General features: G+C 37.2%; 1 protein-coding gene across 9 annotated transcripts in view; it reads left to right on the forward strand.

The window, feature by feature from the left end:
* Nucleotides 1-26,403, forward strand: part of FOXP1 (forkhead box P1) — a 666,111-nt gene that overhangs the window by 326,148 nt on the left and 313,560 nt on the right. The window contains exon 1 of one of the 9 annotated variants that reach the window (XM_039330825.1): nt 23,672-23,689. The exons of the other annotated variants lie outside the window; for them this stretch is intronic. The gene's annotated coding sequence lies outside the window, so the exon portion shown is untranslated. Of the gene's footprint in view, nt 1-23,671; nt 23,690-26,403 lie in introns of those variants that run through there. 9 annotated transcript variants of the gene reach the window in all.

Below are 26,403 nucleotides of genomic sequence, written 5' to 3' on the forward strand. Positions count from 1 at the left end.
GCAGTTCGTCCAATTCTGTTTCTGTGAATACTTTATTTCGTATTATAAATTGGCGTTGATCTGCTAGTCTCTGTTCTGTTATTTCTGATTCTGGATGTTGTTCTTTCCAGAACTGGTGCATTCGTTTTAGATATCCTCTTCTTGTTGGACTTGATCTGTAGTACCAGATCATTATTTCTTTGTTTTCCATCACTGTGTATCTGCGACGGGTAAACATCTTTTCTTCCAGTAGTTCTGCAGCTGCTGGCCCTGGTTGCTCAGCCAACAGTCCTGAGTCCTGTAACCCATTTTTCACCAGATATCCAGGAACTCCAATATCTAGCGCGGACCTTGTTAACCCGGGCGATAAGCAGGTAATTGGCCTGTAGTTTCCTGGTGTTGCCCCTTTTGCTGGATTTTTCATTATTAGGTAGGTTTTCATTATGATGATGATGATGAAGATGATAATGATGATGATGATGTTACAGTCTTCAACTATTTGAGCATAGTGTTTCCTGCCTTTGGCAAATGCAGGGTAGATCTGGATTATTTCATCCAAAATACCCCAAATCAGTGAGAGATATACAGTCTTTTTACCACTCTAGCGATGCATTATTTATACAGAGTGCTAAAGATATTCTCAGTTAAGCTTGAGCACAGATTTTATTACAACCTTTGTTATGATTGTGTGGCTTTTACATATCCTTCAAGAGAGTGTACTTAATATTTGTCACGAACTTATTCTACTGTGATTTTCTGTTGGGTAGGTGACATGATTAAAGTAGAAACCAGTGAATGGATATGTATTTACTTACTGACTGAAGTTAATTTTTTTACTATTTTAGCCTTTTTATTTAGTTGATAATTTTGAATTGTCTTAACAAAGATCATTCTAACAGAAATTGTATTCATACAATACCCTTTTTATAACAGCTTATAATTGTGGAGATACTAATGTGTAAGCAAGATTTTAATCTAGAAGAACAGTTGGAGAAGTTTGCCCTTCCCAGATAGGTACATTTGTCTGGTCATCAAGATATCTACGTGAAATAATTGCCCAAAATTTAGAACAGTTCTAACTTTAGCATGTTTTAATGTACTTCTAATGACTGTGCTTAAAAAATTATTTTGAAAAGTCCTGTATGCTGTGATGGTTGGCTTTAAAAGTGGACTAGTCATGGAGGATTAAGCAGTCAATTTATGATTGTTTTGTGACTTATATTTTACTTTATCAAAAGCAGAAAGACTTAATACCAGTTGCTGCAAATGAGTTGGAGGAAGCTATTGTGATCACATCCTGTTTGTGGTTTTCTCATGAGTTGCATAAATAAGCTGTGGAAAATATATATTGGACTAGATATGTTTTTGTTTTTATGTTTGCTTTTTCATAGCTTACAATGAAACCCAGTGTTGCTTTATTAATTTGTTGTCAGAATATTTGTAGGCTGTATGTTCTTTCATTAATGTAGTTTATGGCATCATTGGTACAAGGCATAGTGTGATAAGTGGCATATGTTTTCAAATTCAAGGAATAGTTGGCCTGTAGAACCATAGTTGCTGGCAATGTGAAAGATGACATTTCTAAGAGTCCTTAATAATATTTTACCTTATCTGTTCTTAAAATTATACTCTTCATAAGTCATATTTCTGATGGTGGCCATAGGGAAAAATGTTTCTAGGCAACACAGCACTTTAATAATGAGTGTATTCATTCAATTATGAATTTATTGAAAATAGCATCCTTGAACTATTGGTTAATACCTAAGAGTTTACCCATCTTTACCTTTAGGCTGCATAGTTTTGGGAAATCAGCATTTATTTAGCATTGCTTTGAAATTAATAGAAACAATTGAAATCTTAGCTTTGCAGATCATCCATGTGAAAGCAACTGCCTTAGACTGTTTGCAGTTACAATGGTGATGATCAGTGCCCATCTTTATGACTTTTACAATGTCTCTCTGTCTCTCATGTGTATGCTATTACTGTCTGTTAACAGAAATTGTCCTGTGCCTGATCCTTTTTTTCCTTGTACCCCTCTCCTTCCCAGTGTTTCCCTAAAAATTAACAAACTCAGCTCTGTGACCTTAATTGATTAGAACCCTCCAGCTGGTACCTGAAATTGACAAGACTTTAATTAGTTTTACATTGAAGGCTTTTGTTTGCCTCCTCAGCAGCTCATGGTCAACAGCTGTTGCTAGAACATTCCTTTTCAGGTGTATTCCTATTTACTTTCTTGTAAACCAGTGGTTCTCAACCTTTCTAATGCCACGACCCCATAATACAGTTCCCCATGTTGTGGTGACCCCCAACCACTTATACATCACCGGGTGCCAGGGGCGTGGCCAAAGAAAAGGGGGAAAAAATGGCAGACAGCCTTGTTTGGCGACCCCCGTGAAATGGTCGTTCGACTCCAAATGGGGTCCCGACCCACAGGTTGAGAACCACTGTTGTAAACCTATCTTCTCTAATAAATGAAATAATGAGTGAATATAAATTCTCTTCTTGTTAATTATCTCAATGCCATGGTGAGCATTCCAATGGGCAGGAGAATGGAGTGGGGAGAAAGAGCTATATGATTCATCCTTTTACTCAGCTTCCTTATGTGTCAAATTCCAGAAACTTTCTTCACTATTTGGTCTCATCTAGCTTTTTGGGGTCATATTCTTCTAATGCTGTAAAGCAGGGGTGTCAAACTGCCGGCCTGCGGGCCAGATGCATCATAGCAAAACCGCACCCACTCCATTGCCAGCAATGACAAAAAAGTTGTAATAAGTCACGTGACGTGACGTTGCAAGTTTGACACCCCTGCTGTAAAGCAAGGAAAAGCATGAGTAAAATTAGAAGCATAGATATGGTCGTATGATTTTTCACTTGATGTCTGCTTTACTTAACAATCGTGTTGCTGATCCCAACTGTGGTCACTAAATGAGGATCACCTGTGCCACTCATATTGTGAACTTACATTTCCATATATAGCTCCGCTAATAAACATCATGTAAAGTTAAGTATTTGTGATCATCAAAAAGTTTCTAGGAACAGAACATAGTCTTTAAGTAAAGGTCTAATTTCTGCTAGACATTATGTGCAATAAACTTTGATATTTCTACATTTTAAAGCGTGCATTATTTCCCTTCTTTTACCTTTAACAGATAAAAAAAGATCTATTAATTGTAGGGTTTAAATAATTGATACTTTGCTAGAATTTTTTCTGGGTTTAGCTGTATTCTGTGTACTTACAAAGTAAAGAAGTGGAATAAAAATTAATATAAATATATAGTATTTGCATAGTTTAACTCATGTCAGAAAGATCTTGGATAAAACAGTATCTTGGAGAAGATTGAGTATCAATTCTTTATGTAGTCCTTGATTTGCAACCAAAATTGGGACCAAAATTTCCATTGCTAAGCAATAGAAGTTACTGCACTCTACAGATCACTGCGTTTGTTTTAAATTTTTCTTTAAAACATTAATGAACATTTCAGGTCTGAAGAAAAAAACAAAACCTGTTAGCAGAGATGACATTCTATAAAAATGTTATTGCCTATGCATATGTCGCATTGGCTTGACTTCTATTACAGGAGCGGCGTATTTTGTACATTGGTATTAACAATGCAAACACCCTGAAATGCTAATACCGGTAGTGCTAGTAAGCTTTTAATTCCATGGAATTTATTGCTTGCTGTATTTTCATGAATTTATAACGCTTTGATTCTTAAGAGCCCCATTTAATCAATTTTGCCTGGCACGGAACATAATAAACAACTTGTGGGTGCTAAAGTGCCACATGAGGGAGGACAGCTAATGAGAAAGTTAAATGTTTCTGCCACTAGCAGTTTCTTTGCTGTATTTTTCATGAGCTGCTACTACAAATAATGTACTTTCTGGCTCTGCCATAGAAGTGGGATGCAGCTACATGGACATAGCAAATCTGGCACTGTAAATAATCAGGGCAGAACTACTTTTGTGCCTCTTGTATGATTGTAACTTTTATGTCATATCTCTACTTTTAAATCATAACCTCTCACTAAAATTCTTCATATGTGCATGGTTCATAGGAAAGATAAATAGTGAGAAATGTGCATCAAAACAACACTAAACTTTAAAAACAGATAAATATTACTTTTAAAATAAGAATGTTGGTCCAGTTGGCCATAAAAATGCAAAATGTAGGCCTAGTGGACAGCAGGAAAAAAGTCAGATGATCTAGTACCATAAAGCTGAAAATGTCATTTGATTCTCCAAACTGCACCAACTTTATATAATTGCCCTTTTAAATTATCCCTAGTGGCCCATGAAATTTGCAAAATAGAGCATTTAGGATTTGATTTACTTATATGATGCACTTTGGTGATGCTTTTAATTAATACTATTAAGTAAGAAAACCAGCAGTTTGTCAGTGCTATAGAAAAGCAGTTTTCACATGTCCTCAGCCAAAATGGAAATCTTGCGAGTGAAGATGCACTCAAAGGTTGATCTCTTTTCCAGTTTTGCTTTCCAAGGATCTATCTGCATGCTTTCCATCTCCATATGTGTCAGATAATTGTTTTTGTTCCAAATATTGTCATACTAGAATAGGAAAATGTTGATGGGCAAATACAATTTTCTCATTTTTTTTCACTCACAGGTTATTGTTAATTGTTAAGTCACAGTCTTAAAGATGCTTACTTACATGGTTTGATTTTTTTTCTTCAAAATACTTGTAACAGAACAAAATCAAGGAACATTATGTTGAATTCTGAACTTAAAGTCACCAGGACTAGCCAAATTGCCCAATGAAATGACGATGACTATGATAATGTTTCAGCACATTTAGTAAAATTTTCCTTGTTTAGTGGAGGATGCATAACATTGTAAAAGAACAAATATAGATTTGAATCTCATTTCAGAATTGCAAGGGTATCTGAGATCTGAGTATGATTTTAAAAAAGTATCATTTTGGCTATAAAACACCTTTGCTGTGGTAATTTTACTATTTTAATAGGTATACAATTTTGTCCATTCTCCTTCTTGCTTGGTCAGACATAATTAAGTTGTTGTCAATGAGCAGAGTCTGGGATGGGTCTATGAATGCTGGAGAAAAATATGAGGAATGTTCAGACAGCTGGGTTTTATATGATTATTGAATGCAAACTGTGAGATCTATTGATGATTTAACTCAGTTTTAGATATGTATGATTAGCTCATATATTACAAACACCATTTCTTCATTCATGCGGTTTAGTTTGAGGTTTCCTCAAGGTTCTGGTAGTCTTGCTAAGAGTTTTGAGGACAAAGGACATCAGTTTTTGGTCCTATCCTAATTTGATCCTATCAAGAGAGAAGAGGTTGGAGGATTTCCAAATGATGAATTCAAGAGGTCAATGTGTTACATAGAACCTTAAAAATAGCATAATGGTATATTCCAATTGGAATGAAGATTCCGTATTCCTAATGGGATACAGATTGGGCATACCTTCACTGCTGGAATTGCTAGAGTACTGTTTTCTTTCCCAAAGTTAGATATTTCTTGACCCCATTAGGTTGTTCTTGGGCTGGAGTTTAACACCAAGAAGTATCCCCAGAATAGTCATTCTGATTCTTGCATGGGTGACAATATTAGCTAATGGTCTTCTGGGGAAAGCAGGTATGGCACAGGGTTATTGTCAGTCCGGAAAGCAGAGCTAAGCATTAACCTGAAGTGGACCTGAAGTGTCAGTGATGAAACTATTTCTAGGATGTTGAAAGAGTAGGAGCAAGTCAATAAGATATTGATGACAAGTCATTCTCAATAGAGTATCTGTTCTTACCCCAGTCATTCTGCTGCCTAACCTTAACCTAAAGCAACAGATTTACATTGTGTGAAAGAATGTAAACCCGATCATGGGAATGAAGAAGGAATGACTGAACAGTTAAGGATGGACTTTAAGAAAACATTACTCAGTTCTGAGAAAGAGGAAAATGTGAGAAATTCAAGATACCCGCCTCCCAATTTTGTTTATTATAAAATGAAATAGAAACTGTCAATTTTCAAGAATCTGCTCTTCTACTGCAATAAAGAGCATTCCTGCAACCTCTGTCATGTCGGTTTCTTGATCTTGCCTATCTCAAAGTGATGCATGGAAGGCTAAGATTAATCAGCCTTTGTCCTGCCTGGCTACCATGTTACAACTGGGAAATATACTGTTAACCCTTTATGCTAAAATAAGACTAAGAAACAGATATTGTGCAGATACTTTTACTAGAACAGCTGTAGTAACAGAATCTTGCATGTCAGAACCTGCTTCTCTTCCTCTCTCTTTTATCTTCATGTGAAGAAGATAATGTCTTAGGCATTTTCATAAATGACTTTTTTTGGCCTGGGCTCAAGCATCATTTATCTCATTGTTTCCTTGGTAATCGATCTCCCACCCCCCTCCTTCAAGGCCATCCTCCATACTCATTATACATATCTCGGAGCTTTCAATAAAAAAAGACAGCTTTAGTTCATTGGGCATTTATGTACAATCTTAACAGTTAAAACGGAAAAAAGCCTATAAAAATAAATTATATTTTATATTGTCCCAAAGGTGCGTTTTCAAGAGACAACTGGACTTTCTTTCTTTTTCCTTGGAAGACATTTCACTTCTTATCCAAGTAACTTCTTCAATTCTTCGTTGAAAAGCAAAATGTCTTCAAGAACGAACAAAGAAAGTCCAGTTGCCTCTTGAAAAAGCACCTTTGGGACAACCATGACCTGAATGACTGAGAATCTCCATAGACATACAATCAACATTGCATCGTGTTGATTGTAAAATATTTTGCAAATTTGCAAACTGAAAGCAAATCTTTAGGCATGTATTAGAATATTTTTGAGTCTTAGTCACTTACGTCTTTGGAGACTTAAGAGGTAGTCCTCCTTTAATGACCATTTATTTAGCAATGGTGCTAATAAAAGTGACTTATGATTGATCCTTGTTCAGATGACAGATTGCAAAATCCCTACATTCATGTGAATTTGATTTAGGTGAACACTCTTAGCAACCGTTCTACATTTATGGCAGTTGCGGCATTCTGTGGTCAAGCAAAGTCAGTGGAGGTCGTAGGTCACAGTCATGCAATGTCTCACTTGATGACAACTGTTTAACAGGCGATTTGCTTAACAATGAGGTCAAAAAAGTCATAAAATCAGGTGTAGTCATGTGATGTTACTCTTAATGAATTTTACAATCGTAATTCAGGAACTACCTATAGTATTGTTATTAATGTTATATCATTTTAATTTCTGTTTATTTTTAAAATGGAAAGATACAGTATTACTTATTTTTATTTATTTATAGCACTTCAGCTCCTTTTTCATTAAAGAATAATCCTTTTTCAGGTGACAGGCACATCCAAAAATTTTTTTCCAAATTAAACAGGGACTTTTTGAAGGTCCAGTTGCTTATCATCTATAAAAGGTAAATCAAACAAGACATATTGCACTTTTACAATAGCCTTTCACTATCCTTCAGAAAATAAAGTTGAATTCTCAGCTAAGAAGTAAATAATAAAAGGTGAACATTGCTGAAATATAGTTACACTTCTTTCTAAAATTGGAAACACAAAGTGGAAGGTTAATAAAAAGAAAACCCTCTGAAGCTAGTGGTTAGGCTAACATTTAGCCTCCCAACTAAAGAGAGTTGAAAGTGCTGAGCCAAAACAATCACAAAGAAACCAATCAGATCACTGTAGGAATTCTTGTTTTCAAAGTTGTTCAGAAATAGCTTTCTAAGAAAAAAAAATGAATTGGTGTTCTTTCTTTCTCCTTAGGAGACAATTTTCTGATCTTCACTTAAGGTGATAAACCTGTACTCTAATTGAACTCAACTCAATATATATTTTATAGATGTCAATTTCTATTTCTGCTGCAGAACTGAATAGATTTAGGGTAAGGCAGTTAGTTAAAGTGATTTTTTTCCCTTTAGTTTCTTCCTTTTAAGGCAAGGCTTTTCAACCTTTTCACCCATTGTACCACTTTTAGGATATGGCAATATCCGAGTACACCAGTCACCTAGCAAGGTGTCAAAAACTTGATGACAAAAAAAAAAAGGAAAAAAGAAAAAAGTGATAAAGTACAGGTAGTCCTCGATTTACAACAGTTCGCTTATTGACGGTTTGAAGTTACAGTGGCACTGAAAAAAGTACCCCCCAAGCCACAGCCGAGCAAGACACTTGCCTGCCCACCTGGCGGCGCTCTTCCTCCTGACTGAGGTTTCCATTGTTGTGAGCATTTCTGTTGAGGTTTGGCAGCGGGGGTGGGGTGAGGAGGTGTATGGTTTTTATTCCCCCCCCCCCCGTCTGCTGGGTGGTTGCAGCAGGTTTTGGTCACTTCACATGACCCTGGGACACTGTGACCGTCATAAATATGAATCAGTTGCCAAGCATCTGAATGTAAATCACAAGACCCTGGAGATGCTGCAACATTCCAGCTGATCGGTGCTTCTTCTGGGCTCAGCAGAAGCATCAGGATCAGCGCCAAGCTCCAGCTGGAGCCTGGCGCTGATCCTGGCGCTTCTGCTGAGCCCTGACAGCCCTGCAGCTCCAGCCATCTCTCGCTCAGGCTTGTGCAATGCTGCCACCGGTTCAGCTCATTCCCCTCCCCTGCTACCACTTTTCTAGGATATTCACATATCACCTGCTAGGTGCCAATGTACCACAGGTGGTACCCATACCACTGGTTGAAAAACCATGTTTTAAGGTACACATGCTTTATTCAGCTGTGTCTGTTTTGTAAATAGGTTTGCTTTCTAACAATTCAGGTCATTTGCTGGCAGGAATTAGGATTTGAAACAAGGATTTGCCTACCAACCAAATTGCTCTACGGAGGATGCTATTTCTTCCGTTCTCCATCTGAGCCTGAAGCACTTAGAGGAAAGAAATACTCATGTGCGTTTGCTGTTTGTCGACTTCAGTTCGGCATTTAACACAATCGTTCCCCAGCATCTAGTAGAAAAACTGGGCCTTTTAGGCTTAAACACTCCTTTGTGCAACTGGATTCTTGATTTTCTTACCAACAGGCCCCAATATGTGCGAATTGGAACAAATACCTCTAATACCATTTCCTTGAGCAGAGGTTCTCCTAAGTCCGCTGCTGTTCACCCTGTTGACTCATGACTGTTGTGCTAGGTTTTCCACCAACCATATTGTGAAGTTGCAGATGATACAACAGTAGTGGGCCTTATTCAAGATGACAAGGTGGAAGCTTACTGCAAGAGGTTGAAGGGTTGGTGAACTGGTGTAAGGAAAACAGCCTAGTTTTAAATACCGGAAAAACCAAAGAGATCATTGTCGATTTCAGAAAAGGCAGGCACAGCCACACTTCTCTGTGCATAAATGATTCACCTGTGGAGATGGTTACCAGCATCAAATTCCTGGGTGTGCAGCTAACGAGTAGGCTGACTTGGTCGCTCAACAGTGAGAAACTGGTAAAGCGGGCACAGCAGCGCCTGCATTTTCTGCGCCGCATGAGAAAAGCACATCTTCCTTCCCCTGTCCTGACCACTTTCTACAGGGGGACAATCGAGAGCATCGTGTCATACAGCATCACAGTCTGGTTTGGAGGCATCACTGCTTCAGACAGGAAGGCAGTGCAGAGAGTGGTGAGAATGGCCGAAAAGATCATTGGCAGTTCCTTCCCTCCCGTCCAGGACATAGCACAGAAGCGCTGCTTGAGCAGGGTCCGTAAGATTATCTGGGACGCTACACATCCTCTTCACGACCTGTTTTCCTTGTTACCTTCTGGGAGGAGGCTTTGTGGTATCCAAAGCAGAACATCCAGATTCAGCCAGGGTTTCATTCCTTTCAGCATTAACCTTGCAAACTCTCAAGCTTCCTCCTTCCATTTTATATTCAAGATGGACAATATTTAATATTTATTTGCTACGTATATATTGTTCATAGTATGTTTAGGTGTGTGTCATGTATGTGTTTCACTTTGAGAGTGGGCAACTAAATTTCATTTTTGATGTGTGCCATTGTGCCCACAGTATAAAAATGACAATAAAGGTTACCTTATCTTATCTTACCTTATCTTGAAGTGGAATGAAGTTGTCTAGTTAGCCATATGTTATACCGATAGAAGAGAATATTTGTAGCTGAGGGGGTCTTTAGTGCTTTGTGAGTTTAGATGTTTCCTTGCAGACATTTCATTACCAAACTAAATAACATCATCAGTGCGTTGTTGTTGGCATCCTTCAGTCTCGAGAGACTATGGTATCGTGCTCTGGAAAGAGGTCCTAAGGCAGCATCTGGTGTGGCTAAAAAGACCAATTCGAGAATGGCAGTCCCTTCCACACTGAGGGCAGATACAATCTGTCCCCTGTTCGGCCCCCAGATTTCGCTGGTTCCGGGACTGCCTCTTTGCCTCAGCCTGCCGCACAAGTGTCTCTTCGAATTGGAGAAGGCCATGCTGCGTCTTTAGCCTCTAGGCTGAACAATCAGAGGTCAAGGATTCCCAGCTGTTAATGTCCATTCCCATGGCCTTTAGGTCCCTCTTGCAGATATCCTTATATCGCAGCTCAGGTCTTCCTCTGGGGCGCTTTCCCTGCACTAGTTCTCCATAAAGGAGATCTTTCGGAATCTGATCATCAGCCATTCTCACGACATGCCCAAGCCAGCGTAGATGTCGCTGTTTCAATAGTGTATACATGCTAGAGATTCCAGCACATTCCAGGACTGCGCTATTTGGGACTTTGTCATGCCAGGTGCTGCCGAGAATACGTCGGCATATGAAAGGTGTTCAGCTTTCTCTCCTGCCGCACATGAAGGGTCCAAGACTCACTGCAGTACAAGAGTGTGCTGAAGACGCAGGCTCTATAGACCTGAATCTTTGTACATACAACATAGCCATTTGTTGTGATTTTTCCATTTTGACAAACAAACAGTCTGATTTCTATTACAACAGGTTAATCTTTTGGACAACTTCATTTAAGCTGACTTTTGAATATACACAAAATATGTAGATAAGTATCTGCATTTTAAAATGAACATAAAATTATTCAATTGTTTCAGCAAATATATAAAACCATGTATGCATATTGTTATTCTCTATCCCAAATGTTTGAGGTTTCCTTAACCAGCATATACATATTGGAATATGTATGTAAATATATTTAAGCATCTGTGCTATTGTGTATGTGTATATTATAACTGTCAACATATAACAATGTATGTTGAGCTGAATTTCAGGACAGAATGCATTAGAGGTTTAACGTCTTAACTGACTATATAATGCAACAAAATAACATAATACAAATATAAAGTGAGGAATTCCTATGTTATTTTCCAGAGTTTTGTTTCCAAGAAATAAGAAATTGCAATTTAACAAAAGTAGTTTTCTTCAATCTGTTATAATGACTGGACAAAGACGAAAGAGAAAAAAGAACACATGGATTTAATATGAATGAACTTAAAATTGCCTAATTACAGCTTGATTGTATTCATGGTTGTATTCAACCAAAGCAAAATATTTTAGCTGTTCTTATCTCAGAGATACTACATATACTACATCCTGTGATGACTTTTGTTTGGTAAGGGCAAGCTATCTTTAGTCATTGTTTATCTAAAGAGAGAAAGCACCAATGTTCCGTTAATAGCAAATATCTTTTATTTTATTAATTATTTGAAAAGTATGTTTGTAGAATATAACCAATTATTTGGGGATGGAAAAATGACAATACTTGTGTAAATTAAATTCCACATTCATATGGCAATGTATTTCTTTTTGGGACTCTGGTCTAAAAAGAGTGCAAAGAAGAGCAACAAAGATGATTAGGGGACTGGAGGCTAAAACATACAAAGAATGGTTGCTGGAATTGGATATATCTAGTTTAATGAAAAGAAGGACTACTTCTTTGTTTGTGGCAACCCCTGAGATACTGGAATACTGCAGTATTCCAATATCTCAGGGGTTGCCACAAACAAAAAGGGGTCAAGCTATTCTTGAAGGCAGGACAAGAGGCAATGGATAGAAACTAATCAAGGAGAGAAGCAGCCTAGCATTAAGGAGAAATTTCCTGAGTGTTAGAACAATTAATCAGTGGAACAACTTGCCGTTAGAAGTTGTGAATGCTCCAACATTGGAAGTTTTTAAGAAGAGATTGGGCAACCATTTATCTGAAATGGTATAAGGTTTCCTGCCTGAGCAGGGGGTTGGGCTAGAAGACCTCCAAGGTCCCTTCCAACTCTGTTATTCTGTTGTTCTGTTCTTATGAATTAAGTTTACCAAATCAAGTTTTGTAAAAATGCTCACAAACAACCCAATAGAAATCTCAGGTTTTCCTACTTTTAAATATGACTTTAAGTGTGTTTGATGAAATTTCGTGTTTTACTGTTTTATTTTATGTCAAATGTAGTATTTTCTCCTTTTAAAAATATATAGGACTAAAATCAAACAGAAACCCAACAGAAATTATTTAATAAATATATTGGGTAAATTTTGTAATTTTTTTACAGTGAGAAATTCAACCAGCTCTATTTAATATATGTAATACAATGGAGGGTATAATATAATATTTAATATAGCATAATATAATTGAGGCTGGGATGGTTTTCTTGATTGTCCTACTCTAAATGCACTCAGTTCTTGTATAGGCAAATTTACTATTAATTAAAGTGATTATCAGTGTTTTGTTTTATGTTAACTTCTTAAGTGATGGTTTAATTTTAAAAGTCTGTAGTAAGGGTCACAGTTCCAAACATCTTGGGTCATACTATTCTGGCAGTGTCTTGTTTTATGGTTATATTTTGGCTTTTAATTATAGAAAACATTTGATACTCAGTCAGATGGCTTTATTGATTTGCAGGGTTGACTCAAGAAATTTGTTTCCTGAAATAAAGGATCCTATTTCCTTCATTGTGATAGTTGCTTCTACCTCTTGCTAAGATCAACTTATTCTAAAAAAAACCAAACACCTTTATATCAGCATTCTGTATAATAAGTTGAACGAAGCTTATTATTAAGATAGGTAAATCTCTCTATGTCATGGGTCCAGGATATCTGAGGAGTCATCTCTACCCAATGGGAGTAGCCTGTCCCACTTCCGCCAGCAGAAGAGGCCTGCTACATATCCCATCAGCTAAGGAATTCAGGGTCAAGAAAAAGAGCATTTTTCTCTGTGGTCCTATCCCTGTGGAATAATCTACCACTGCACCCTCAGTTTTGGTCTTCTGGAAGGGTATTAAACCTTGTCTCATTGATAGAGATGATTGACAGGGAAAGGGGATCTCATACCCATCTCTTACTTTGGGTTTTTGTACAGTTTTTAACATTTTAATCTGCATTGTTTTAATATTTTAATATATTTTATATTTCTCGTAACCTATAAGCCAACCAGAATGACCTTATAGGGGAGATGGGCAGCATAAAAATTTAATGAATGAATGAATGAATGAACATAGCAAAATGCAATTGACAATAGGAATTTTTGCACACTTAGGGGTGTGTGTGTGTGTGTGTGTGTTTTAAATAAGCGCTCCAGTGGAAGTGCCTGATCAACATGGAGATCCACCATCTTGGGTCTTTACCTACTTCAGTGCTGAGTTCTCCCAACAACAGAATTTTAAACAAAACTTCTCCAAGTCGTTTTGTGTGTGCGAATGGTGGAGCTCCGGTGAGGAGAATTGATCCAGATTGTTTTGTAGGTTAACAACATTATTTTGAAGAGTCAAAATTTAGCAATTTGTGCAGTTGTTTGCCATCAAACTATGTTTTATTGCTTGAAAAAAAATCTGCCTGAATCCAAATGGTCTTTCATTTCACTTCAGATGCCTATTGACTAGGGAGCTCTGCGCTTTTAAAAGAAAGAATGTTGGAGAGCTGTTAAAACAAAATACAGTAAAACAGTTTCTCTACAAATAAGCGCTAAACCCAATGGGGAAAAAAAGCTAGAAGAGGGGGAGGATGATTTCTTTTTCCGTACATGATCCCTTTTTGTTTCATTATATTATTGGATCCATACTGGCTTTAATGCAAGCCAGGACATGACATCCTGGTTTACCTTGAAACCAACATGGGTACAGTTGTACCTAGACAGGTAGTTTTTTGGGGTACTTTTTCATCCTAAAGGATTATAGAAAAAAGATGTCACAAGGTAAGATTTAGGCAGACATTCATTTCCTTAAGTGTTCTTCATTTGTAGTTACTAAACTGGAGTTTAGTAAAAATGTAATTGGACTGGTTTTATTCTTAACACATGGACAATCAAAATTAAAAAAAAAATCAAACATGAAGCTTTACACATTTTCTGTACCAGCCAATGTATACACTTCCCACTCTCCTACTGATTAGCAATTATTTTAATTTACAGACAAGCCTTTAAGCACTGTGCAAGAAGACATGCTCAAGACTTTGGAACACTTTTGGGAAAAGTCTCGGTCTCGATCTCTGAAGGTCCATTTAAAAGTATCAGCCAAAACAAGCTGGTTAAAAGTTAGTTCTTAATATATTTTTTATGTTAGATAAACTAAGTCATACCTGATGGGATCTGAGGTTCCAGACTATCTAGATATTTAAAACCTGATGCCAAAGCTGCTAAGCCATCCCCTGAAGCTTTCCTTGCTGTATAAGATATGAAGAAATCCCCAGTCCTGCAAACAGATATTAAATTGGATACTCTTTTCACCTATTTTGATAAGGTATAGTACAGAGACATACCAGCAAAAGAAAGCTGTTATTAAAAATGTATTTGAATCTACTATAAAACAGCTTAGAAGGAGGATTTTCAACACTGGTAGCACTAACTTTATGTGTTAGCAAAAATAAAATTCTGTCTTTGATATTTCTACAAATTGTGGGAGTGAGCTGTTATGTAGTGGTGCTATGCAAAGCATTTGAAAGGGGCATATTAAACAGCCACATCCTTTGAAAGACTAGAGCAGCTATTTCAAAGGTTGCCTCCAGCTGTTTGTGCACCTGTACTTATAGCTGTTTCGCTTCATTAATGGCAGTAATACCTATGCATGCATATGCATATGAAAACAACTGGGGACAGGCTTTGAAGTAGCTGTATGAACCTTCTAAAGGATGTAGCTGCTTTAATGCTTCAAGGAGGAACACTTGGTTAAACTAATAAACCTTATGAAGGACCTCTTTTAATACTTCACACGTCTATATTATGTAGATTTCCATTACATTGACATCATAATATGTTCATAATGCAGGGTTTATCAATCCAGAATATGGAATATTTCTATGGCATTCTCACACTCCTCTTGAAAAATCAACTTGGCAAGGTTTTCATTCATCTTGCTATAATTTATTAAAGATCATAGACGAGTAACAAAACCAAACAGCTTAAAATAGTATGCTTATATTGTCTAATTCCACCCATTCCTAACATGTTGTTGTTGTTGTTAATTGCGAAGTCGTGTCCGACCCATCGCGACCCCATGGACAACGTTCCTCCAGGTCTTCCTGTCCTCTACCATCTTCTGGAGTCCATTTAAGTTCACACTTACTGCTTCAGTATCCAGCCACCTCATTCTCTGTTGTCCCCTTCTTCTATTGCCTTCAATCTTTCCCAGCATTAGGCCCTTCTCCAGTGAGTCCTTCCTTCTCATTAGGTGGCCAAAGTATTTGAGTTTCAACTTCAGGATCTGGCCTTCTAAAGAGCAATCGGGGTTGATCTCCTTTAGGACTGACCGGTTTGATCGCCTTGCAGTCCAAGGGACTCGCAGGAGTCTTCTCCAGCACCATAGTTCAAAGGCCTCAATTCTTTGTCACTCAGCCTTTCTTATGGTCCAGCTTTCACATCCATACGTTGCAACTGAGAAAACCATGGCCTTGACTATACGCACTTTTGTTGGCAGGGTGATGTCTCTGCTTTTTAGTATGCTGTCTAGATTTGCCATAGCTTTCCTCCCCAGGAGCAAGCATCTTTTAATTTCTTGGCTGCAGTCCCCATCTGAGGTGATCTTTGAGCCCAGAAAAATAAAATCTGTCAGTACCTCCATTTCTTCCCCATCTATTTGCCAGGAATTGAGAGGGCCGGATGCCATGATTTTGGTTTTCTTAACGTTGAGTTTCAAGCCTACTTTTGCACTCTCCTTCTTCACCCGCATCAAGAGGCTCTTTAGTTCCTCACTGCTAACATAACTAATAACAATTAACAAAGGCAAATAAGATTTTCAATTGTCATTATTATTCACCATGTTCATTGGCAAGGATCTACAACTGTTGGCTCAAATTATAATTCAGAAATTATGGGTACTCTAAATCCATGTTCATTTATTTATTTATTTATTTATTTGGCATACACAAGTATTTATTAGAACTCCACAAGATGTAGAGTTCAACATCAAAAGATAATAAAATAATAAAGCAATAATATTGCATTGAGGCAGAACTACCCTTATTTGTGTACTAAGTTGAAAAGATAGGGAATGACAGAAACATTGACAGGGCTTCTGCTATTTCTTATCAACTCAGAGCCAATAGTGGAAATGTATCTTTTTAAGCCGTGATTCTGTGATACTAAGCATTCTGATGTACTTTTCCTTTATGAACTGGCAGCAGGGATATTTTTGTTAATAATGAAGTGTGTTTAAATTTGGTCCTCCGTGAATGGAAGGATGCTTGATTAGCAGAGGGAAACAGAGTTCAGTAAATGGTCACTTTTTGAGGAGGGACAAAATCACACTCTTGTAGTTCTCCCGTCAACTTTTGCAGGTGCAAAGAGAACAATATTTAGCAAAAGAGGTTTTGGTTCTGATGTATCTATAAGATCATCCAGGCACACTCTGTGCAATTCAGCATCCAGATCCCTGTGTTAAAGTTTAATGTTTGACTATGTATAAGTTATAGTAAGTTGTATTTTGTAACTTATATTTTTTTCTGATTCTATATTACTTTATTTGCATGGGAAATTATATCTCTTTGTCGACTTGAAGAAAGTTGCTGTGGAGTTTCATTACAAATGAAACACAACATTTCACAGGGAATGTTTTGAGGTTTAGATGTTCATGACTGTCCTATGTAGATTGCGGTTGTGTGATTTTTTTGTTTGTTTGTTGGAGCTAAAGGTTGCATTTTGTCTTTAAATAACATACCACAAACATTGGACAGAAACAGGACAAAAAAAAGAATATACTTTAATTTTTCATTAATTGTCTTCATTATAGTTGGAGTAAAAAGGATGTCGAGTCCTTATTAATTTGTGGTTGTTGTTATATGTATATTCTTTGTGGATATGCATGGCTTTTTTCCCCTCACCTTGATTATTCTTTTAAACTGTAAATTGCTCAGGAGCCTGCTAAATTTATAAACAAACAAACAAACAAATAATATTAAATAGCAATGGTCTTCATATAGTGACCACAATTGAAATCAACAATCTGTTCATTAAGTGAAGTGGTCGCTAATAAAACCACGACTGTGCTTATGTTCTTACTTCAGGTAGTCCTCACTTAATGACTTAATGGTTCAGCAACCATTCAAACTTAAGGCAAGCATTGGAGGAAGGGATGAATGAATGGTTCCTGAAGCTGTCCCCTGCAGTCATATAAAAATTCAGGGGTTAAGCAGCCCATCCACACAATCTCAGGGACATTTCAACTCACCCCACATGCCTGTCTCCCCTCATCTATGCTCTTTTCGCCCCGCACTCCACAGCTCCTAATGTTCTAGCTGTCCTAACATACCTTCGCCATATTCTTATTCTCACTGTTGGCTAAGCAAAAGGCAGCAGAATGGAGGATGGCAAGACTGATTACCAACTTGGAGAAATGCACTGAGCATTATTAATAGGACCAGAAAATTTAGATACGTAGATTATGCTTCCTTATTCTGACCAAACACAAATTTGGTCAACATACCGTCCAAATTAAATATCCTATTTTCATATACATAAACTGGCTTTTTTTTCATATTTTGAGTCCTGTAGGAAGAGAAAAGAAGGCTGTATCAATGTTATACCTTATACATTCTATACAAGAACTTAACCAGAACCATGCTGGATCAGATCACTACTTCAGCACTGCTGCTCCCACAGGGATATTTGCATAATAACAACTGTTTGTATTCTTCTGCAATTGGTATTTAAAGGTTTACTGCTTCTGGAGGTAATTTGTACCCATCAAAATTAGTAATCACTGATAGTCGTTTGTACCTCGGGACTATTTACTGGGAACGCTCATCTTTCTTGACTCCATTAAAGTGATTTAGATCATTCCATAAGGCAGCTTATTCAACTGACTGTCCTGGTAGAAGTTTCTTGTCAGACAAGTTTTGGATCTATTCTGGAGCTAAATCAAGTAAAGCAGACTAACTGTTCCCTAAGTGTTAGCTCAAAAATCTGAAAAATTATATTAAGAAAATAGCAGATACACATACCGCAATGATAATTTAAAAATCAAAACGGAATACAACCCCCAACAGTGTTAGAAACCTATTTATTATATTAATTTTAAGAGATAAATGTTCTCTTAAAGGTGAGTGTTTGAGGAATTATGAAAATTTCAGTGTCCAGAGAGGTGAATCAGATTCACCAGTCTTTATCTTATTTGAAATCTTCAGTTTTGCAGAGAGAAGATTTGTATCTGTAGCAGCAGGATAACAAGAATAAATCAACAGCTTAAGATTTTGCCTGGATAAAGTGGTAGTAACAGAAAAAAAACAAAGGACATGTTGATTTTTGCCTTACATGTATCTGCTTAAAGTACATCATCCTGAGCCTTAAAACAAAACAGAAAGCAAGTCTGTTTATATTTATCTAAACCATTTACATGCTTGCTCATCCCTCTGCAGTGACTCTGGGCAGCTACAGTAATAACAGAAAAACAACAGCAAGCCAACACAGTTAGAAACAATTACAATAACAAAATACAGTGCACCAGAGATACAGATAAGCCTGTTTATAGAATCATTGAGTTAAACGAGAGCTTGGAGGTTTTCAAGTCCAACCCCCTGCGCAATGCAGGAATCTTTATATCATTCTAGACAAAGATCTTTTCAAGTCTTTTAGAACATTTTAGAACATTCAGAACAGGGCTGTCAAGTGGTGGGTAAGCACACGCTCACATGTCCACTTGCGACAACAGCAGGCAGGCACTCATGCTCGCACACAAAGCTCCATTTGAGTGAGCAGTGGGCATGTGTGCCCACCGCTTGCACAAATGGAGTTGCGGTTGCTCACATGCACGTCTACCGCTGGTCTGCCAAGTCGGTGGTACCCCTCCCCGCTGGTCTGCCAAGTCGGAAAGGTTGGGAACTTCTGCTTTAGGAAGACCAGGCAGTAAAAAACTAACCAATAGGACTCCTCTTGACCACTGGGCCTCAATGTTTTGTAGTGGAAACCCAGAGTTAACAAAAAAAACCCAATCATGGTAGTCTGTGATTAGGTAGGTCTTAGGTATAAACAGTGTATCTTTGACATCTGAGGGGCATGACACAATTGACTTTCCAGTGAGTTACCTTTACTCTTACGGATTCTATGATGGTTGTGGTCTCTTTTCTTTCTCCTATCATTCCATATGAATCTTTTACCAATTTTATTTGAAAAACTCCAAACCTATGTCCAATGAAATTACCAGGAATATAAATTGCAGCTGACACTTAGGTCATTTAGAGTTATCTTCACATTGTACTGAAGCTGAAGACTTTCTGAAGTGGCCTCACTAATAAACTGTGTTGCCAAATATGTAACCCAGTTGAAAGTAAGACAATGCCCAACTCAGTCCTCTTAGAATAAGAATTGGAGTTATAAAGTAAGCTGAGAAAAAATAACAATCTGTGTTACGGAAGTTGCTGGAAACTGCACATCCCTGAACAGCTTTTCTAACTTTAATTGGCTGCAGTGGCCAATAAAGTCGCCTCCTACTATAAGACTAAGATTCTTCCTGCAAGCAGTTAAAAAAGAATATCTCCAAATTGGGAGTGAGGGAGATGGACTCAAGGATCTAAGCTCTGAATATATTTGCTTCCAAATGTGCTTTAGATGTGCTTCCAAAATGAACAAATGAACAAAAAGCTCTAAACCAGAGGTCCTCTAAAATTTGAAGAGGGGGCTCCCTGAAAGGGGATGGTGGTGTCCCAAGCAACTTGGACTTGTGGCCATTATTTTTGTTCTCTTGATTAGGCTAGCATAGACAGTCATAACATTGTCCAAATTTAGTTCTGGCCTTTTCTCCTCTGTTCTCTGTAAACCCTGAAATTGTGGAACTGCAAAGCGCTCTCCTACAAAGTTTGAGACCCTCTAAGCAATACTTATTGAGATTCCTAGTGTCAGCTGTAGAGATGGGTCTCTGGTTGCTATCCTGTCTTCTGGGTTCTTCCAGACATTCCTAACAGCAGTACAACTAAGTGGAAAGATAAAGTTGAAGAACCCTTGTGTACTTTACAAGTATGGCGTGAGTATGCAAGAATTTTAACCTGCCTTTTTCATATCTCACTTACAATGTGCACACTTGTCTTGTTCCTCACAATCCAAGGCACATCTACTATCTGTGCTTTCTTATTTTCGTCAGTCACTATGTGTTTGAAGGGTTTTTTAAAAAAAGAAATCTGGGGCAAGACAGGGGAAGGAATTAAAAAGAGTATAGTTGGTTGGAAGAATAGGACAGCAATTATTTTATTTCAATCTCTCACGGTCCTTTCATACCAAACCTATCGTAAAGTAAATAGTTAATGTTGGTTGCTAAATATAGCCCTGGTATCCCCATTCTCCAATATTGTGATTCCAGAGCACTCTTAATAAAGCAGAGGTCTGCAACTTGTACTGTTGCTGTTGCTGAAATCCACAGTCCTGTACAGATACTCTGAATCTTCCATTCAGAACTGGAGCGAACAATGACTAGAATCAGTGCCCATGTGGATGAGATCAAAGTATTTTCCCCCCTTCTGACCCTCTCTTTCACTATTTATGTTTCCAAACATTCCAGTTTCTTAAAATTGTGTGTAATAGCTTGAATAAAAACTAATTTTGAAATAGCATGCCTGTATTCTGGCTGAGCTTCACTCAGTGAGTTTAATCCAAAACCACTGATCTACTGACAGAAGGTCTGTTCTGTTCATTGAATAACTTTAACAGAACAAACCCACTTTAAAAATGTGATGCCAAATGTGGAGGAATCCCCATGTTTACGCAGACTTTTGTGTCAAGCTTTGCATATGTCTTCATGATAAGTAGTGTACGTGGCCTTTAATCACAATGGCTTGCCTTTTCAGTCTCTTATATTGTAACACTATCCCTGATGTAATGTTGTGCTGCGCTCCGGAAAGTCGTCCATTAACTCTTGTGCAAGAGATCATGAAACAAAACTAATGCATTTTCTCCTTTCTTGTGATTCTTTGGGTCTTAGCTTGTCTTAAATATTAAAGGTTTTTTTTTTCCCCATCAGATTTTGCTGTTAAGATTCGTTGATCTAATTCACTCTATTTTTACTGGAACAAATAAATGCAATAAAACTGTTACTGCTTCAGCAGAGTGCAAGCCCTCCACAATAATAACCACATTGATGATAATAAAGATAAAATAATTTTGCATTGAATATATAAATGTATTTATTTACCCCAACTATAAAACTGAGCATTGTGTTAATGTATTTTTTTATGCTGAATGAAATGGCTAATTTAGTTTAGCGTGTACATAAATAGCTAGCAGTTTTCAGTAAGACCGGCTAATGAGAATGAAGCTCTGAAATTGTCTGGTCTGTGAGGAGTGATGGAATCAAGTTTATTACTGGCTGAGTGTTAAGATTGGCCATCATGCTTTGAACTTTTGAACTGCTGGTTATGTGTATGATTTATTGATTTTGATATATCCTACTGTTCATTTTTCTTCTATTTGTTTATTCATCCATCAGTCTTCACCTTTCGGTTGGTTGCATGAAAGTCACAAATTCTTGAACATTCAAGAGTTTCGAGAGAATTGAAGCCAGGTTTTAGTGGACCTTTTTCTACAAATTTTTATTTTATTTCTTTTTTCCCCTAATTGTTTATTGCAATGTCCCAGGAAAGGATTGTGTACAGTAGAAATATTTTATCAAGAACTGACTAAATACATCTGTGTGGAACCATGGATCCGAACACTGAGAATAAATTTGCATTAGTTAATCCTGTGTTCTTTTTACTTGCCCTATTCCTTCAGTTCCCCACCAAGTTTTTTTCTAGCCCCAGCTCTGTTATCTCTTTAGTGCCTGACATTTGGAGAACTGCACCTTTTTGTGAGTTCCTTTTCCAGAGAAAGTCTGCTTTGTCTCTCATTGTCTAATGACAGATGCTGGGTGGTAGCGCTGCAGAATATTTTAAAAGTTATGACCTCGTCTCATGTCTTCCTGGCAGGGATGACTGCTTCAGACATCTACCTAGTTTGGGAAAGACACACAAACTCACCTCATGCTTACACATGTGTTTTCCTCCCTATCCACTGATGTAGAATATATAGATTTTATACTCCTCTTGCCCCTCTACATGCTGAGCGCTTAGGCTGCAATCTTATGCCCTCTCTGATTGATTTCCTGACCTTTTAGGATTTTCAGAACCTGTGTCTTGAAAATATTAAGTGTGTGACTATATCAATAAAACGAAGCTCTTGTGTAACAAATTGCAGCTTTGCAGTCTTCATCTAGAGAAAAATCTGATCCAGGCAAATTCTCCTGTAAGTGACATTGTGGTTTTTCTAAATAACAACTGGTGTGAAATGTGTATCTTTTGTATCATAATATGGTTGGTGTGAAAGTTGTCTAGGGAGCTACATGCTTCTAATTAAATAATTTGACACCTGACTTTGAATAAAATGTTTTTTAGCCTGCAAAGCTAGCAGACTTGCATATACTTGCCCAACTGACACATCTAGCTAAGGTGAGGCTGTTCGGTGGATATGTTTGGACTTTACTAGCACACTTGCTTTTAGCACTTGGGAGAAAATAGATCTTCATTGTTAACCTGCTTTTAATGTTCATATCCTGCTAACAATTCTGCGGGGATTTTCAAAAATACCAGTTGCATATTATAATGATTAAGTTGACATGCCCCTCACTGGGATTCTTAAAGCTTTTTATTTTTCTTCTTGTCTTGTTATTATTATTTTTTTTTTAAAAAAGGGAAGAAAAATAAAGAAACAATTCAAACAGAAGTTTAGAAATGCTTGTTTCTTTCCTTTACCTCCTGTCTCATTCTTTTTCTGTTTTGATTTTTAAAAAGCCTGCTTGAGCCAGAGCAAAAAACTAGTAGGAAAGGCTAAAGACAGGGCTGACACCAACACCATTAGCTGGGAAAAAAAATCCATTTCATTGCAACTATGTTATTGTTTACTTTACCATACACATCCTAATATGGTTACCTCCCTGTCAAAGCAGCCGAGCCAGGGGCTGAGGGGCCCCCTTAGGGAGAAGCTTCTAACTGCTTCGCAGACAATAAGAAACAAACGGCACAACTCCACACAAGGCTTCTCGGAAAATGAGTGTCAAGTAAATCTTAAAAGACCTCTTGCCTTCTGACACGCAGCCCTGTATATGGATCCCTGCTTTCTGCCAGGCTGCCCAAGCAGAGATGCATTTGGGGGTGGAGTGTGTGTGTGTGTGTGTGTGTGTGTGTGTGTGTGTGTGTGTGAATCACTGGATCTTTTCTTTTTTCCTTTTCCTTTTGGAGTTTTCTTTCTTTTGAATTAATTCTAAAGACTGTGGGATTTCTTCTTTTTCTTCTTCTTCCAAGCAATATCTGTTAAGTGCTTCTTCCATGAGTAGATTTTGCTGGAGCCTGTTAACGAGGAACGTTAAGGTAAGAATGTTGATTTCGCCTAGGACGTTTTGTCAATCAAAGTAATAGAGATCATTGATAAAGCAACAACAAGAACTATCGCACAATGTGTAGCTTTAGGTGTCCCGGTCCTTTGTCCAAAGGAAATCTGCTGTTTCTCTAGATTCCCGTGCTTGTGCCCTTTCAAATGTCACCAGTTGTAGATGCGGCTGGAACCGAGGTGCGCACATTTCCTAGGGGAGACAGATCCACAGATGCGAAAGCTGTGGCCACTTGTCATCCAGATAAATTTCTTTTAAGAGGCTTTACTGTTATTTCTCCTTCTTCACCCTCCTATTCTGTACTTGTGATTACTCTGGAAACCTTTGGCACTTCATACTACTTGAGGTTTCTCAGTTATTATCTCTGGGACCAGAACAAAGGTAGGTTGTTAAACTCTATACTCCAGGGGAGGGACAAGTTAGTTTTGGAGGACTGTCTTCCTGGAGTATGACTGGCTGACCTAAAAGAAGGGGGGGGGGAGGAAATCCTCAACAGAGCAGAGGAGAGTAGAAGCCTACACTCCAGCAGCTTTTTAGAGTAGAGCTGATTCTCTGCAACTGTTATCAGTTTAAAAATAAAACAATTGTGAGCAATTACAGTTAGGCAGCAATTTTTTTTTCCTGATTAACCCGAAAACAGTTTCAGCATATATGTTGCATTTTGGTTACAGCTCAGAGTTAATTGTATCACATGGTGTTTCCTAAAACTCAAATGGATTTTTGTTCAAAAGCTTATAGATGATGGTGATTTATTTATACAAAGTTTAACGTTTCTGGGTGATATGTTGCTATTGTGCTTGGATGAGTTAGCATAATTGATTTTTGTTTCTGATTACTTCATTTCTTTGTATCTATTCAACAAGACATTTTCTGAAAAGCAGATTATTTTAAAATGTTTTTTGTATTTGTAATCAAAATTTGTAAACAAAATAGGGACCCAGTTAATAGATTCCCATATTTGTCAGTTTAAGGAAATCTATAAACCTGCCAGTATTTATTCTACAAAAGTCAGTGACAACTATTGCAAATAAGTACAAGTGTAGCTTGTAGATAGATGTTAAATGTATCCTAAGCCATGAAGCAATATAAATACAGATGATTTATCAGAGCATGACTCTACCAAAGTAAAGTGTATTCGAATCTCATAGATTTCAGTGGGAAGATTACCCTTATATTTAAAGCTGATTTTGAAAACACTTATTCTCTTTTACAGTACTATTAACCAAGATGGACTTAACAAGCATGCACACATGCATTTTATTATGTTTTGTACGTTGTCTTATTTCCTTTTAAGTTATTTAACATTCTGCTAAAACTATAAGTTGATGTTAAGTAAAACAAAGCTTTTTAAATGAGAAGCCAATTTGGTTACAATCTACAAAATTTCTCTCTATAAGAATGAAAATGTTAAAATCATATACTGGATATATATGGAATGGTGCTATAGAAAAACAGTTATCATTTTGAAAAAAAATCTAAAAGTATATAAATGTTTGGTATTTGGAGAAGAAATAGAAGGAAATATGAGAAATTAGTAGCCTTTAATTAGACATGGAGAAATTCACATTTTATAGGGATTTATGTTAGAACATAGAATGGTGGGTGGCTTGTTTCCTCATTATGAATACTCTCTGCACATAATGAGGTCCATCATTAGTTGATGGAATGAATTTGCCCTAGCTCTACCTTGAAAGGCACATAATTTACATACTACTTCAGAGCTCAGGCTTTAATGGATTCCTCGATGAATAAAATGAAAAGCTACTTTCTTTAAATTTTTGAACACGGTTCTGATAATATCAATTTAATAAGACATTCAGTTTGCTTGTTACGTATATTTGAAAGTATGTCCTGAATTTTACCAGAAAAGGCAGATTTCAAAGTTCAGCATGGTGCACTGGTAGTTAGAGACATGGGTGTAAATATAAGTGGGTAGAGGTAGAAGATTTACTCAAATTATCTGTTCCTTTGGCACTGGTGAATTGCAATTAAGGTCATGTGTGGTTACTATTATTATCCAGACGAGCTGCCAAAAAGCTCACTTGTAATATTTTAATACTATGCAGCATACTTCTTGTTTCATTATATTGTATTTGGTATGAGAATGATTTTTCTACTGTACATTTTCTATATGCATTTTAGCAGTGATTGATCTGTAGAAACACATTACTTGCTTTCAAGCTGACATGCTCCACCTCCAAACCCTTTTTAATGAGAACAGATTCTCAAGAAAAAGAGGAAGACACACATACATGCACACCCCTTCCATAGTACAGTTACACCCCCAAAACCTGCTATGTAGATACAATTAGATTAAGGAAAATTGAATTGGAGACTGCCTATTATGTTATCATGTCATCCAACTGCTAGTATGTTGATATATGGGAGAGGCTGCTCCCAAAATACCCTTTTCTAACTCTCGGTTTCTGAGCCTTTCAGCCATGACATATCTGAACTTAGATAAAGATTATTAGTAGGTAACAAATTTCTCAAATCTGTAAAAAAAAATTGGGTGGTCAAGGAAAGAGAATGTTTTGGAAAAATCTTCGTTGGTAGCAGACAGAATGCTGTTTATTGATAATCCTGTCAATTCAAGGTCAAAGCAGTAAATTAATTTTGCTACCATTGGTTACAATCGAGTAAATATAAGGTGTTGGTACTTGTTTTCCTAGAATGCTTTATTACTTGAAATAA

The sequence above is a fragment of the Crotalus tigris genome, unplaced genomic scaffold (assembly GCF_016545835.1).
Source record: "Crotalus tigris isolate CLP2741 ecotype Arizona unplaced genomic scaffold, ASM1654583v1 scf7180000024432.2438137, whole genome shotgun sequence".
NCBI classification, from domain to species: domain Eukaryota; kingdom Metazoa; phylum Chordata; class Lepidosauria; order Squamata; family Viperidae; genus Crotalus; species Crotalus tigris.